Source organism: Neopsephotus bourkii, unplaced genomic scaffold (assembly GCF_033783945.1).
Source record: "Neopsephotus bourkii isolate Nb327-2 ecotype Australia unplaced genomic scaffold, CSIRO-AGI_Nbou_v1 NB_1279, whole genome shotgun sequence".
Taxonomy (NCBI): domain Eukaryota; kingdom Metazoa; phylum Chordata; class Aves; order Psittaciformes; family Psittacidae; genus Neopsephotus; species Neopsephotus bourkii.
This window is the reverse complement of record NW_026901764.1, coordinates 3,453,887-3,468,920: the sequence shown is the minus strand read 5'-3', so window position 1 is coordinate 3,468,920 and position 15,034 is coordinate 3,453,887. Positions and strand designations below refer to the sequence as shown.

The 15,034-nt window shown below is 40.3% G+C and overlaps 1 long non-coding RNA gene across 1 annotated transcript in view; it reads left to right on the top strand.

Moving 5' to 3' along the window:
- Nucleotides 1–1,107: 1,107 nt before the first annotated feature.
- LOC133218653 (uncharacterized) overlaps nt 1,108–15,034 on the top strand; it is a 38,003-nt gene continuing 24,076 nt past the window's right edge. Inside the window, exon 1 of the long non-coding RNA XR_009727233.1 lies at nt 1,108–1,206. This is a non-coding gene — a long non-coding RNA (uncharacterized LOC133218653). The remainder of the gene's footprint in view (nt 1,207–15,034) is intronic.

Below are 15,034 nucleotides of genomic sequence, written 5' to 3'. Positions count from 1 at the left end.
AGAAGGGAATTCTTGCAACTCAACCCTGACTTTCAGATCCAGCTAGCATAATTATAGTTTAGCTACTGGCCAGTGGTACTGCTCTGCATAGCATCAAAGCATTCTTGTAAAACTTTTTGAACTACTTCCAGTGACCACTTCTGTGGTCGATATATAGTAACTTCTGAGCACATATTCAACTGTGCCTTGTCCAAAAACTTACGCCATTTCTATATAGAGACACCAGCAGAGAGCCGTGTGAATTACTCGTGTACCAAAAAGCCCATTTGTAAAGACCGGATAATTTGGCTGCCCGGGCATTGTGGCATTCATTGCATAACTGTACTTCAAATGCTGTCTGGAGTCCATGGCAGCTTCCCAGGCAGGATCTATCTTATCGGCTAATGCCTCCGGAATGTGCTGTATCAAAAGCTTTAGCAAATCGATGCCTACAGAAATGTAACTTGACTTTAATCAATTTTATTGTTAGAGTGAAAGAGGAGAGCGTAGATAAAAGCTTTAAGAGTACAGAAAGGAAAAATTTAATTTGTAGGAAGCTAATTAATTTGTTTCTAAGATGCACTTTTCCAGTCCATTAGTGGAGTGCAGCTTGTTTAAAGGAACTGACATGCTGCAAGAAGGCAACGGTATCCATAGCAGTGTTTCTCTATGCAGAAGTTTGTGAAAATTAGTTGTATTTTTTCCTTCTTTCTCCAAGGACCTAAAATATGCTAAGTTTATTCAAAAGAAACAACTAGAAGGAAAAGGGATTAGGTGAAACTGTGAAAAATAAGGCAAGAGGAAATGGGAAAAGCATCAGAGTGACTGTGTCTAACAGTGTGTGAATGAATGAATGAATGAATGTATGAGTGTAAAACCAACAAATGTTCCAACAGCACTGAGCTAACTAAAACTCACAAAATGTCCTTGAAAACTCAGATCTGTTTTTATCCCACAGTAGCCTCAGCATCTGTATTTAGTAGGCATTTATTCATTACTGAATTACATGTAGTTATGTTTTTTGGATGGGGCTCCAGTTATGGTTTGCTTTATGTTGTAGTTGCGACACACGTGTTCTGTGAGATGTATTTAAAGATTAATACCTGTTGGAGGAAGCACTGACTTATTTGTTTCAGAATATGTTAACTGTTCACCCAGGACTGAATTTCAGTAACAGACATGTTTCAGAGAGGTGGGGCAGAGTTCCACACTTCCTGTTGAACCAAGGTAAGTTTGGAGTGATTTTCCTGCAGGTGATAGCCATGCTGGATCTCTGTCAGTGTAAAAGAGATAAGTAAAAGAGATTTGTAAAATGATTCTTGCTTCATCAGGCTGCTTAGTAAATTAGATAATCCCCTCCTTTTGCTGTTTGATTTGAGGGATATTTGCTCTAGAAAAACAAATACAGATAAATCTGCCTACCTATTTAGGTGAAATCTGAAGAATGTCTATGAAATTTAAACGCCAAATATGTACATTTAACTGTAGTCATTGCATATTCCTGCTCCTACTTACAATATGATGTACAATGAAATAAATGAAATAATGAAATTTCCTATAGATATGTAGATTATCATAGCTGTCAGTCAGCCTGTTCTGATAATACTGTGAATCTGAGCATTAATTTTCAAATGTTCTCCTTTTCCTGGTTTCCTATCACCTTGCTGCCTGTTACTCTCAGCTCCTGAGCAGTCAGGATTTAGGTTGGAGGAAGATGAGAAGTGGGTGTTTCATGTGTGTTTTTCTGATTGAGGACAGCTGGAGAGGTGCACTGAAACATTTGTGGGAAAAGCTATGAATACAAATCAGAACTAGCAGTATGTATTTTCTATTTATTGTTTTTAAAACAGGTGAGATTTGTATAAAATAATTAGGAGTTACTTAATGTGACAGACATATAAAGTATCTTTGATTCCTAGCTTTTAGAATTGGCCTTATTTCCACAAGTGCAAGGCAATGACAGATGCTCTCTTTCACACTGGGCTCTGAGGTTACGGCATATTTCTGAGATCCAAGCCATTTGCTACTATTTCTGCGCTTCTAAAACGAACTTCTTCAGGTATTGAGGCCTATAAAAAGTGATATACATTATTCCTAGATATTGTAAGTTATTTACAGAAAAACTTGTATTTTCAGGAAAAATATTGAGATTTGTGTAGTACAATTAAAGAGCAACAGACCTAAAAAAAAATAATTTGCATGAGCTTCCATGCATCATTTGGGAATTTAAATCTGTCTTCTTTTGTTATGATTTTCAGGGCTTTTTCTGGTTGGTTCTGTTGAAAAGATAAAGAAACAGCTTTCTCCTCCTGCTTGGTGTGAGCTTGCGCCTTCAAGTTAATGATCCACATATTTAAAAGTGTGCATGCACATAAATAACAATTTTTAGAAAGAGAGAGAGGCAAATGCTGTGAGAACTGCTTCAGTAACTTTATGAACTTAAGTGCTGACTGCTCTAAAGAGTTATGATCCTTCTGTTCTATGGTGAGCATTGCTGCAGGGTCATATTACTGGTCTTTGTGCTGTATATATTTCCTTGCCTTCATGCAATAAAAAGAACCCCTGCTTTTATTGTAAGCACTTCCAATTTGTAACAGATCAGCAACCCAGTGTTGTTTCTTTGGCAGGGTGAGGCCATCAAGACCTACCCTTTACGGGACTTTCCAGGTGATTTACAAGCTATGACTTTCCCTTCGTATCACACGTGAAGTTTCATCAAAATAATTTGGAGTGTACTGGGACCAAATAAATGGCATAGGCTAAAGTACCTGTTTCCCAAGACAACCACACTAACACTTGCCAAACCAAACATTATTGTTAGAAACATAGCTTGACCATAATGCCTATCTCTGAACTGGAATGGGAATGGTTTCATGGGAAAGTTTGCTCAACAATAGATGTTCTCATAGACCATACATTTTGAGAAGAGGAAGCATACTTAATTTAAAGAAGTTTAAACTGCAGCCAGTGCTGTGGTTTGTGGTTGGTCTTTATTACCTGCTATCTTTTCAGATTCTACTTTTTTTTTATTTTTTAAATGTTACCTCAAGATAATTCTTGATATTTTATTTTTGATTTGGTATTTTTTTGAAACTAGTTTCTCCCATTGTTCTTTTTGAGGATACATTAGAGAAAGCAAACTGTGTTTCCATCAGAGAGTCTTCTTCCATTTTGCCTTTGAATTTTGTGACTGTAGGACAGCTCACAGAACATGCAGCTCCTTACAGTGTTTGGTAGTTTAGCTTGAAGCATCATTACAGCATTTGAAGTTAGGAAAAAATAAAGGTTATGTCAAGAGATTATTGGGAACGAAGGGGGAAGAGGTGGACTAAATATTGGGCTTATCAGCTTTGCATTCAGTGAAGTCAGATTCCCTAATTTAGTAGAGTCATCTAAGAACAGCTCATACCTTTTAAGTGCCTTAAAGGCTGAGGCTGTGAGCGGCAGTTTCCATGCTTTTTGTAGTCTACCTAAAGTTTGTTAATAGAGTTATGTTGGTCATGGGTGGGAATGACTGAGCAGGGTAGATTTCTCAGCACCCAAACCTTAAGCAACCCTATTGAGGAAAACCAGGACAAGATGATAAAGCCAGCTATAATTGAGCTGAGAAGTCTTTTCCCTTTATATTTGTGAATTAAACACTCAGGTGGGACAAATGCTGCAAAGAGGATGGTGGCAGCAGGAAAGCCATATGAATAGTATGTCACCCAGGGACGGGACTGAAGTAGTACAGATGCAGAGCACCAGATCAACAGGATAAAAGGGGATTAAGTAATCCGGGTAGGTTCCTTTTCCTGATAAACTCTGCGGAAAGTTTGCAGTTGTTCCCACTAGTTCTTTAGCAGAGAGCTATGATTAAACAGCAATGCTGAGATCATTTCTCCCCTGTATGGAATTTATTCCATTGGCTTCTGAAGAGGGAGAGGGGATGATGAAGCATTAGACTACTGTGCTTTCAGCTGCCCTTTCCTTTCCTTTTCCCTTAAGCTTTTCTATCAAGGATCATCCATATATATGCCATCTCGCCTCATGAATGTGTCTAGTGTTTCATTTCGTCCTTGCTTCAAATTCTCAAGTGGTTTGTGAGTTTAGGGCTTTTTCTTTTTTTTTTCCTGCAAGCACCAGTGCAGCTCATGTTTTGTTCTTCCCATAGTTTCCATCACACTTTGATGAATTTTGACTGTGCTTTCACCAGCATAATTGTCACTTGTCTCTGTATTACAGTTTCTCAGCTTGTCATTTAATAACTGAAATACTAGGACATATAAGAACATGGGAAATGACATATATCACCCAGTTGTCATGTTTGGAATTGTAGCAGCTCTGCTGCACATGATACAGTTGTAAATTATAATTTTCCATTGACCTGCAGCTTAGGAGGGTATTCTCAGTACAGTATTTGCTTAGTCAGTTTTGCTGATCTTGATATATTTATATCTGGGGGTTTTATATTCCTATTTCTTATTTCACCTTGCTGTTCCCAGTAAAAATCCATTTCTCTGGCATGCCCTTGCCTTTGGAAGGTGATGTTTGCAACAGTTCTTGAGACTGGGTGAAAGGTTGTGGTTGTAAACTGATTGGCAAAAGTACCCAAAATCCTGTGTGTCTTTTTCTAAGCCGAAAGCTATGAAAGGTGACTTTTCTTAATATCAAACGAGAAAGGAGAAAATGACAACTTTTTGAAATAGCTGTATTTGAAATAATTTAGGATGGGAAGGTTTTATGAGACCTGTCTATAAATCCTGGGATTGATGTATTTGTCTCTTTAAAATTTAACTGCAGCCAAGAAAAATTAAAAATTGTGTAGTTTTGATAATGTAATATGGAGCTATTTTTAGTAACTAAAAAAGCTTGTGAAAAGCACCTGATTTCCACCAGGACTAGCACCCTGAAGCCAGTGTGGGTTCTGAATCGACCCCAGTTTTGAGTCGTGACAGGCCCAAGATCCCTTTAAAAATTTTGAGGTCTCAAATGCTTTCTGATTTGCTTCAGGCTTCACAGGTAAGTTCTGCCTTGGTACAAGTTCTTCAGACATGTTGGTGTTACGTTGCTGAAGCTGAGACTGTAGGTGTCAAAATCCCCTTTTGAAGGGAAGAACTGTTCCAACCTTCACTAAGGAGAAGCCATTGTCTCTTCAGAATATTCCAGGAGTGCTTTGAAGTCATGCCAGCCTCCTCACAGAGCTGTGGAACCTGATACCTCTGCTTTTAAGCTGTTTACCAAAGTACAAACTGTAGTACTTGTGGAATTCATTCACTGACTTCCAAACTTGAGTCTGGCCTGGGAATGGGAAGAAAGAGTTTAAGCAGAAGGGAATAAAAAAGACTTCAGTAGTATGTGGCAGTTAACTGTCAACTTTGGCGTCTTTTCAGATTCGTGGCTTCATGCTTTCTAGAGATAAACTGTGACTTTTCCCTGAGGACTGGAGGATTCTGTTTTCTTTTCCACTGAAGTTCTTAAGATTATATGACTGTAGGAGCTAAGTGAAGTGCAGAATTAACAGCACAGACGCCTGCCATGCTCTTAGATAGTTAATTTAAGGTTGCAGAACACTTCTTACAGCTTGTTCCGATTTACATTAGTTTCTCTGCATTTTCCATTTGTAAAACAGATAAATAGGACCCCCCCATCTATATTACTATGCTTTGTCGTGTTTCATCTGAGTTTACCTGAAACCTTTTGACTCATGAACAGGTGAATTGGAGATGTTTTTTGGGCTCAGAGCATTTCTGTGCACCCTCTGTGACAGAGGATCTTGTGTAACAGCAGAGAAGGAGCAACCCTGGGAGCAACCAAATCTTCAAGCTGGTTTATCCTTTTTGTTCTCATTAGAGCTCAAATGTGAGTGGGCAGCAATCTGCTGTGCAGCCTGTTGATTTTGGTTTATTTCAACAGAGTTGAGGGAAAGTATCCACTTATGTCTTTTCGTAGTGCTCTCTGGTCTTGTCTTGACCATAAAGTACATTTGAGTCGTAACTTCAGTTGAGCCCCATATCTGGCCTTGTCCAAATGAAGAAACCTTTAAGATGATGATGGTGGTGTTTTTACTTGAACTGACTGGCTTGCCTTGTCACATAGACAACTGCTCAAGTTAATGCAGTTTGGCAGCTGCTCTTGCAGTTATTCTGTGCAGTAATCAGATCCTTCTATGTAATGCAAGGGTTATTTTGCAGTGTGGCTGCTCTCTGCTAATGATCCCAAAGAGAGGGAAGGCAGTGGGAGATGTGCATGGCTTCCTACCTTGGGGTGGGGGAAATGGAAAAGGTACATTTCTACTTGCTGAGGACTGATATGACAGATTTTGTGCACATATAAGTAAAATTCAAAAAGCTCAGGCTAAAACTGAATTGCAGCTGCCAAGGAAGGAAGAATATCAAGGAAATACTTGAGTAATCGGGGTGGAGGAAAGCAGGTTTATTACTTAATGTGGAAATGAACAAATAATAGGTGATGTATTTGATGTCTTTCTCCTTTCAACCACGACAGAAAAGGTGATTTATGATCACGTGCTTAAAACAGTCCATTTTAATAAAAATAGGACTGCAAAGGAACAGGTCAGGTGTACTTGATAGATAAGAGAGGTTACGCAAGTCAACAGGACTCAATACCATACTCTGTAATGTGAAAAATTTGCAAATGCTAAGCTCTGCCATGCTCTTTAAGAAATGTGGAGTCTCCTGAAGACATCAAGGCAAATGCATTACCTATGTTTGAAAATGCAAGAGCAGCTGAGGGGAAGGGAGCCATGGAGAATTTAGAGAAAGTTAATGTTTATTCAGTACTGAAAACAACTAATGGCATAAGTCATTAGATGATACTTTAACAATCTTTCTTGTCCTTACAAATACAATAAATAAATATCATGGTGCCACTCTGTACTGGTGCTACTGGTCCTTCTTTCAAAGATAAGCTAGGACAATCCCACATTTCAATCTTGTAAGCAAATTAGGCTGTTTTTATCTGTTGTGGTAAGGTGGGCACAACACTGACTGAGACATCCCGGGATGAACAAGGATTTAGAATTTCTAATCTGAAGTCTGCTCAGGGAGGTCATGATGGCTTTGCTGCTGGAGTCTTTTAAAAACAGTATAGATATATGGGACTTGATTTTGCCTCAGAGGTGCGATACGGGCTAGATCATTTCCTGTGATTCCTTCCACTTCTCTGTTCCTGTGACTCTGTGACATGAGGCTAACTGGGGAGAAATCAGCTCAAGTGCAAATAACTCAAGTTAACTGTGCACTGAAGACACGACCCTCATCTGAATAGCTGTCATTTTAAAACCTGTCTGGAAAAAAGTAGTTTCATATGGTAATAATGTCCCAGGAGGACATCCCAAGATGAATGGTAGGTTCAAGAATGGTGTGGACTGATTGGAGAAGCTGCAAAGCGTGAATGATCTAATGCCTAGGAAACAAACTTAGAAGGTGGACTGAAACAATTTGGATTGTGTAGAGACTAAAAGACTAGAGGAAACATTACAACAGTCTTCAAATACAGAAATGGCTACTCTAAGGAAGCACAATATGTTGCTTGCAGAGAGCAAAAAGCTCTGCAGTAGGTGGAACATGAATTAATGGATCTAAGGTGCAGAAGAAAAGATTAAAGGAGGCATTAAAAAAAAGGAGGGAGAAAAAAAACTATCCAAAGCAGGGACAGCAATGAATTGGAAAAGACTGCTTGGGTGACTGTGAAATCTGTGGTGATTTTAAACAGCCGGCAAGAAAAATATCTCTCAAAAAGGAAATGGAGATAGTTCTTCCTATTTTGGGACCCAAGATGGCCTAGAGGTCCTTTCAGTGTCCCTAACTAATTTCTTCTGCAAAGATCTTTCTTCTTCTGGAGTACTTCAAGTACCTGGGGATTAAATTTGTTCACTTAAATTTCAAGATAGAATTGTTACTCTCTGTTCCTACCAAAATTGTCTGCTTAGCAAGCGGGGAAAGTAGCCAGGACTACATCTAGGGTCACCTTTCTGTTCCCTGTGTGTCTGTGATGGAGAATATGTGGAAGATAAACTGTTCTCCAACCCACTGCAGCCAGCATTGCATCTTGTGCGTGCGAAGCAAGAGATGCTGTTTCTTCGCATAAAATACTAGAGCAGTGAACAGATAGGCCATATTGAATATCCAGACACTGCAAATGAAACTGTTGTATGTGGTAGTTGTGTATGTGGATTCCCAATTAGCATTTGCAATGGTTCTTCATATAACACAATGCACAAATATGTGCATTGATTGCACATATTTAGAGTCTTCTGCCAGTAAAATTCTCCTGTAACTAGAGTTTCTGTCTAAATTTTCTTTTGTCTTTTGGGTATTAAGCTGTTGGAGAATGTGATGTAAATTAAAAAAAAAAGAGAACACAAACCTGGATCCAAAATGTAGCTCATATTTAGGTAATGTCAAATAGGTTTTCTGAGGCTGGATCTGTTAAAAACTACAAAATTATCTGTCATTTCTGTTTAGAAGTTCAGAAGGAAGCAGACAGTTTGGATCAGGCAACAGTCTGCAGCAATGTGTCCAAAACAAAGCTTTTGTTCCAAACTGGGCTGATGCATGCCACCAAATATGCAAAGAATGCAGGGCCGTTTGTGGTTCTACTACAGATACCATCACCGGAAAGCTAAGCACCCAGATTCCTGTTGAAATAACATAGCACCCAAATTCCTGTTGAAATAACATTGCAGTTAAGATGAAGGCAAACAAAATAAGGGAAATCCAAAGTAGAAGGATGTCGTTGCCTGTAAGGATGCTCATGTTTGATATAAAATGATCTCTGTTTTTCTTTGAAATCGAGCATTTTCAAAGCTCTCCCTCAAGTCAGTGCTTTGGCTCAGGCAATTAGCTGTGAAACCTTTCAGGGTCAAGGGTCGAGGTTAGTTACAAGAAGGGGATTAAGAATTTTTGAACCAGCCAGTGTGATTTCAATGAAAAATCTATGAAGGCTGCATCCCGTACATCAGGAAATGATTTTTTTCCAGTTGACATCATTTCCAAAATCAAACACAGCCGTATATATGTGAAAGCTCTATGTGTAAATATGTATGAATTGGAGGAGTTGTTGCACTGGCTTGTGAAAAGGCTCCACCAATGGCTCTGAGCAATTTTCATACCAGTTTCAGTCGTATTTTTGTAGCACCATGACAATTAACAGTTAAGATTGCATTCATACTTTAAAGTGAGGTTTATTTCTTGTTGTTAGGTATGAAAATAGTGGTTGAACGTAACCAAAATAAACACTGTACTTAAGGAAAAATTTTATCTTTCTGGAAAACTATATGGAAATGTAATCCTTTGGGAATTCAAGGAAGTTCAGAGTAACTCTCTTTAAATTGTAAAACTTCTGTGTAACTCTTGAAGTGTCAGGGCATTTTAGTCCTTGAAGCTTTAGGCAGGCATAGATTGGAATCCACTCCAGTAGGTTGACTAAATTTAAAGCAATTTGAAGGAGCAAAATTTCTAACATGGTGCTTCATTTGAAGTAGCGAAAGAATTAAACAACCAAACCAACCAACCAAACCTACACAACTCCAGATCTGCCAAATGGCATATCTGAACTTTGACACTTGGCAGTTTTGGAATCAGCTCTTTTGAGCAGCTGGTAGAGTTCATCTTCCATAAAGCAAATATTTTGCAGAAGCAAGTTTATCTTTTACCCCAGAATTTGGGGCACAAGAGAAGCTGCGTTTAGCAGGACTGTGACTCAAGAAGTTGCTCCGTGTCAGGATCACCATCTGCTGATGTTTGTCAGTATGTTGTAGGGGAAGTATTTTTCATCACCCATAGGGGTGAGCTAAAGTAGATTTCCTCTGCTTGCTGTGGGTAACTTTTAAGAACTAATAAGCACAACTAAGCACATCTGGAGAATAGGCCTTCATAGCTATTAAACACCATGGTGTTGGCTGATTACAAGCTCTCCTCCTGCTTGGAGGGAGGCTGGAGGGGCCCTTGGTCTGACCCAAGCTGGCACTTCTGATGCTGGAAATCAGTGTTGGACGTTTGGGTGCCTGCAGGTTACCTGAACGGGTATCACAGAAAGAAAAAAGCCTGGAAGATACTGATTAATATGTACAAACAGTTGGCTATTGTGGCAGCAGGAGCTGGCACCAGCAGTGAAATGGGAAGCAGAGCAGATTAAACTCCCTCCGGAAAGATCAGTTGCTAAAGGTGATGATTTGGATTCCAACCTGCCTATTAGCCCATCTAGAGGAGTTACTGCAGAGGATTCCCCCAGCCTCTTTTTTGATGCAGCAGTTAATTGGTATAAAATCATAAATTCAACACAACTGTTATTTTACTGCTTTTCATTCAACCCATTTTTCAATTATGCTTCTTTTCCTTAAACTCTTAATACCTGTATCAGATTAACAGATTTTCCTGCCTTTTTAAAAGAAACTGTGCTGATGCTAAGCAAAAAATTTAGGGGAGAGGAACAATTTATTTCCAGTGTCTTTATCTTCCATCAATGACAAGATGGATTGTAAAATCTTCTCTTTGCAGAACCGAGTTTGTGTTTTAATGGATAGGTCTAGTCAGGGCTAAAAGGAAATTTCACAATGTATTTTTTGTCGAGAAGACTCCCAGTGCTAATGAGCAGCCGAATCTGTCTCAGGGAAACAGTTTGTTACTAAAAATAAACTGCAGCATAACTGTAACTAAAATCAGACTGCAGAAACCAAGCTACGCTGATTCCTGATTTCTCCTGCAGAAGGAGATGAATCTATTACAAACAGCCCCGATTATTACATACTTTGAAACCTGCCAACTGAGCCCTGTTTTGAAATTAATCCACTTGTGAGCTTCTATGAAATAGGTTTACAGCATTCTCCAGAGATTTTCTTCAGACTCCACAGAGCCAGTGAGGAACCAGTTCATAGTTACGAGGCCAAAAGGAAAAACAGTGCACATGAGCTATTTATAGAATATGAAGCAAAACAGTGTGATAAAGGGCAAATTAAAGCTTTCAACGAGAGGCTTCTTTGCTTTCCCAGTCACATGGTCTTTACATGCAATTTATTTTTCACTATACAGTTTAGCAGGGAAATTAAATAATTTGACAACAGCCTTTTTCTGGTTAGAGAGAACCTTTTGGTGTTTCTTTACCATTTATAATACACTCAGCTCCAGTTACTGATGTTTGACAGGGTTTGTTTACAAAAGTTTCTGCAGGGGCCAGTGCTTTCCTGTCAGGTTCCAGCAGAAGGGTGACCAGAAGTAGCCCTGGGGAGCATTTCGGGTTCAGTATTGAAAATCGCTCTGCTGCCCAGGACAAAATGCAGAGTACATCAGAGTCCTCTTGAGCCCCAGATGTTTGGGACAATAGGATCTATCTCTTCTGAAACTTTGACAGTTAAAGACAGTAGTAGAAGCAAGTAAAGGGGAAGCCAACCTTTCTAGTTGCTTTTGTGCCCCATTGCCCACTAAATATAAATGTCCTTTGTTCCATATTTCTGCCCTTTTGTGATCAATGCAAAGAGCAAATGACATTTGTGTCCTGGGAGTTTGCTAACAAAGCCTCATACAGGTATATTTTGAGTATATTTCAGTCCTCGCTAGTTCATGTTAAGTATCTGCGCTCCATCTCCAGGTGATCCCTTTAAGCAATTCTGACCCTCAGAAAAACCTTGACCTGGGTGCCAATCTGTGCCTTAGTCCCAGTACCATAGTCAACTCTTTCTGAAATGTTGGAGTTGCCAATTTTTTAACACTCACTTAAATTAGGTACTTTACTGCTCAAGTGTGATGTCTTCAAGAAGGGAAATGGTGCTGAGAAGAAATGAACTATGTCCTGGAGGTCCAGGCAGATAAAAATGAATGGCTTCTTACACAGATTTATTTTTGTTATGTTTCCTTTTGCTTTGTCTATGATAAAGTTTGAGGGAGGCTGAGGAAACTGGATAGTTTATCTCCCAAATATAGAGAATGATGATGTCATTTTGGAATATTTTTGCAGACAAACTGATTTATGGTGGCAGCCTTTTTGTCTTGGATATTAGCAGAACATTGGAGGGTTTGCTGTGTGTGTGCTACCTGAGCTCCTCACGGTTTCAGTAGATCAGGCCATCACCCAGACTGTCATGTCTTACCTTTGCCAGATTCTTCAGCCCTGGGAGCTCATGTGTTTGCTTAAAAATGTTAATATTTCACAGTATTTTGCATTGTGACATGCGAAAGAGTGGATAAAATATCAAGGCTTTAACACCTCATGATGCTGTATGGGAGCTAAACACTGAAGCTAGGAAGCTGGGTATCACAGTATCACAGTATCACAGTATCACAGTATGTTAGAGATTGGAAGGGACCTCAAAAGATCATCTAGTCCAATCCCCCTGCTGGAGCAGGAACACCTAGATAAGGTTACACAGGAACGTGTCCAGGCGGGTCTTGAATGTCTCCAAAGAAGGAGATTCCACAACCTCCCTGGGCAGCCTGTTCCAGTGTTCCGTCACCCTCACTGAGAAGAAGTTTCTTCTCAGGTTTAAGTGGAACCTCTTGTGTTCCAATTTGTACCCATTTCCCCTTGTCCTTTCAGGTAGCAAGGATCAATGAATGTGATACATCTGTCTGTATTCCCATATGTCAGTCTCTCAGAAAATTTCACAGATTCGCTAATGGGAACAAGACTTTTCAGTAAGGCTTCTTCAGGGCCCTTACAGAGATGTGAATGTACTCCAAAACCTTGATGAGTGACAAGAGCAAACACTGAAGGACAAATTTCCACTGCTGCTTCTCAGACACATGAATTCCTTTGTAAGTTAGAAGCCACTCTGTATTTAAATAAATCAGTGCTGGCTTCCTCCTGGGATGCAAACTTTTATAAGAACTCTGTTTTATGTGTGTATATATTTATATATATACTCATATATGTGTTATTCTCAAATACCCAGTGGAAATTTAATGGAGTTGCAGGAACAGAAGAATGGAGGAGAACTAGTTCAATATCCAGCACATAACCCAAACACTGCTGTTGCTCTGGCAGTAACACAAACCCAGAGTGGAAAGACTGAGGACTGCCCTACAGAGCTGGGTCCAGTCTAATGCCCAGAAAAATCCCCACCTTCTCTGCTCCTCTAGTGTTCTTGCTGGACACTAAAACCCCCCAAAACAACCAACCAAGCAAAACTGGAAGAAAAATGAGCTTGGAAAGTGTGAAGGAAGAGCGAGAGAGCTGTTTTCAGAATTGCATTCTCTGCAAATTTTACTTTAGTGGGCAAAAATTAAACTTGTGATTTTGAATCTCTGAGATATGCTGTGATGGCTCATTACAGTTGTCCAAATACAATTGTGCTCCTATTTGCCTCCACACTTTGAACTTCCCAGTCAGACTAACGTCATCTCTGATTGGATGTTGCCTTTTCATCCAACAGCCGCCCAGAGATGAAGTAGAGGAGCGAGTAGCCAATACTGCAGCTGGATGCACAGCATTTCCAGCTCAGTTGTGCCAGGCAGGAAGGTGTTCCCTAGTGTCATGCCCTGTATGAAAGCAGTATGGCCCAGGCACCCCAGTTGCAAGAGGCAGTGGCAGGCGTATGGAGTGTGGGTCTTGGGAGCTGCTTGAGCCTGGCATTGCTTCTCTCAGAAGGGCATTTCTGTGCATGAAGCCAGTACAGCTGTCCTCCTACATTAGGCGATGACCAGAGCTGCAGTCAGGAGATTATAGATGGAAAAACAAAACTACACCACCACCACCGCCCCCTCTCCCCCCTCTAGTTCCCTTAGCAAGAACCTGGAGCAAGGGTTGAGTCCAAGAGAAGGGCTTTAAAGCTGTGGTGCTAGAGCACAAGTGGACACAAACCTGCCTGTCTCAGCCTGAGGCTCATCTCTTGCTGGCATGGAACAGGCTGATCCCATTCATTATTGTCACCTTCAAATATAAACCGGCTGGAGCAGATAGCTTTTCACAAAGCTATCCCATACTCCCACTATGTGCTAGCAAACAAGACTGTGCTTGTAAGAGCACACCATAAAGTGGCAGAGTGTTTTATTAATTTATTTTTAAGATGCTCAAGAGGGACAAGAGACACAGGAGACTGGCTTAAGGGTGTGCAGATCACAAAGCTTTTTGATGAAGAGAGCATGCAGCTGGCTACATATGCTATCCCAGAAAAACAAACACCTCTTGTAAAAATTTAGCCCTCTTGCCGTCTCTAAAGGATTTCTGCCAACTGATGTAAGTATCTGAGGAAGAGCTGGAAAAGCTGTTGCCCATAGGCTGCGACCCTTGTGTGCTGTCAGGGTGAAACAGTACCCTGCAAAATCCAGGGCAGGGGAGGATGAATAGAGGGGACTGTCCTACTCCCAGTTCTGCTGGATCATATATTGTGAAACACATGTCCTACTGAAGTACATGCAGGAAGTGTATGCACAGGCACACAATTTACAGTAAAGTCTTAGAGGTGAACTTTAATGTGCACAGACCTGTTTCAAGAGATGGCTAAAATTATCTCTTAAAATACGGGACTCCATCACATGCTCTTGTGTGCTCTCAGATGTATAAGACTGGCTTTTGTCCTGACACTCCTGGTGTGGGGTAGCCCTTTGCCATAGAAGGGAGACCGCCAGCATGGCTGAGGGGGGCCGAGTAGCCAGCAGAGCAGAGGGCATGCTGGGAGGGTTCCCAGTGCACAGATATTTAGCTGAGCTTTCAGACCTAGGAACTCTTTGGACTTGTTATGAGGTAAATCAGCCTTTACTCAGAGAGACTTCTCTGGCACAAAGGCAACACTAGGACTGGGAGACTGCCAGATCTGCAAGTTTTACTGTTAATAGACATGTTTTGGAGCAAGCGTTGGTTTGTAAAGTATTATGTAAAGTGATAGGTCTCTTTCCTGAAGAGCAGCTAAAGCTTCAGAACAAAGCCTTTTATGTACTTCTCTTTCCTTTGCAGTTACTGTTATAAATACTACTATGAGAGTTTTAGTTTTGTCGTAAGAATTCATCTGTGTCTGCCCCTCATTCCTTATCTGAAGTCAGTGAATTGAAAGTTCAGGTAGTTATCCAGGTGTGCTTGCCCAGTTCCAGGTTTAAGAGTTTCCAAAATACACCAGGATTTC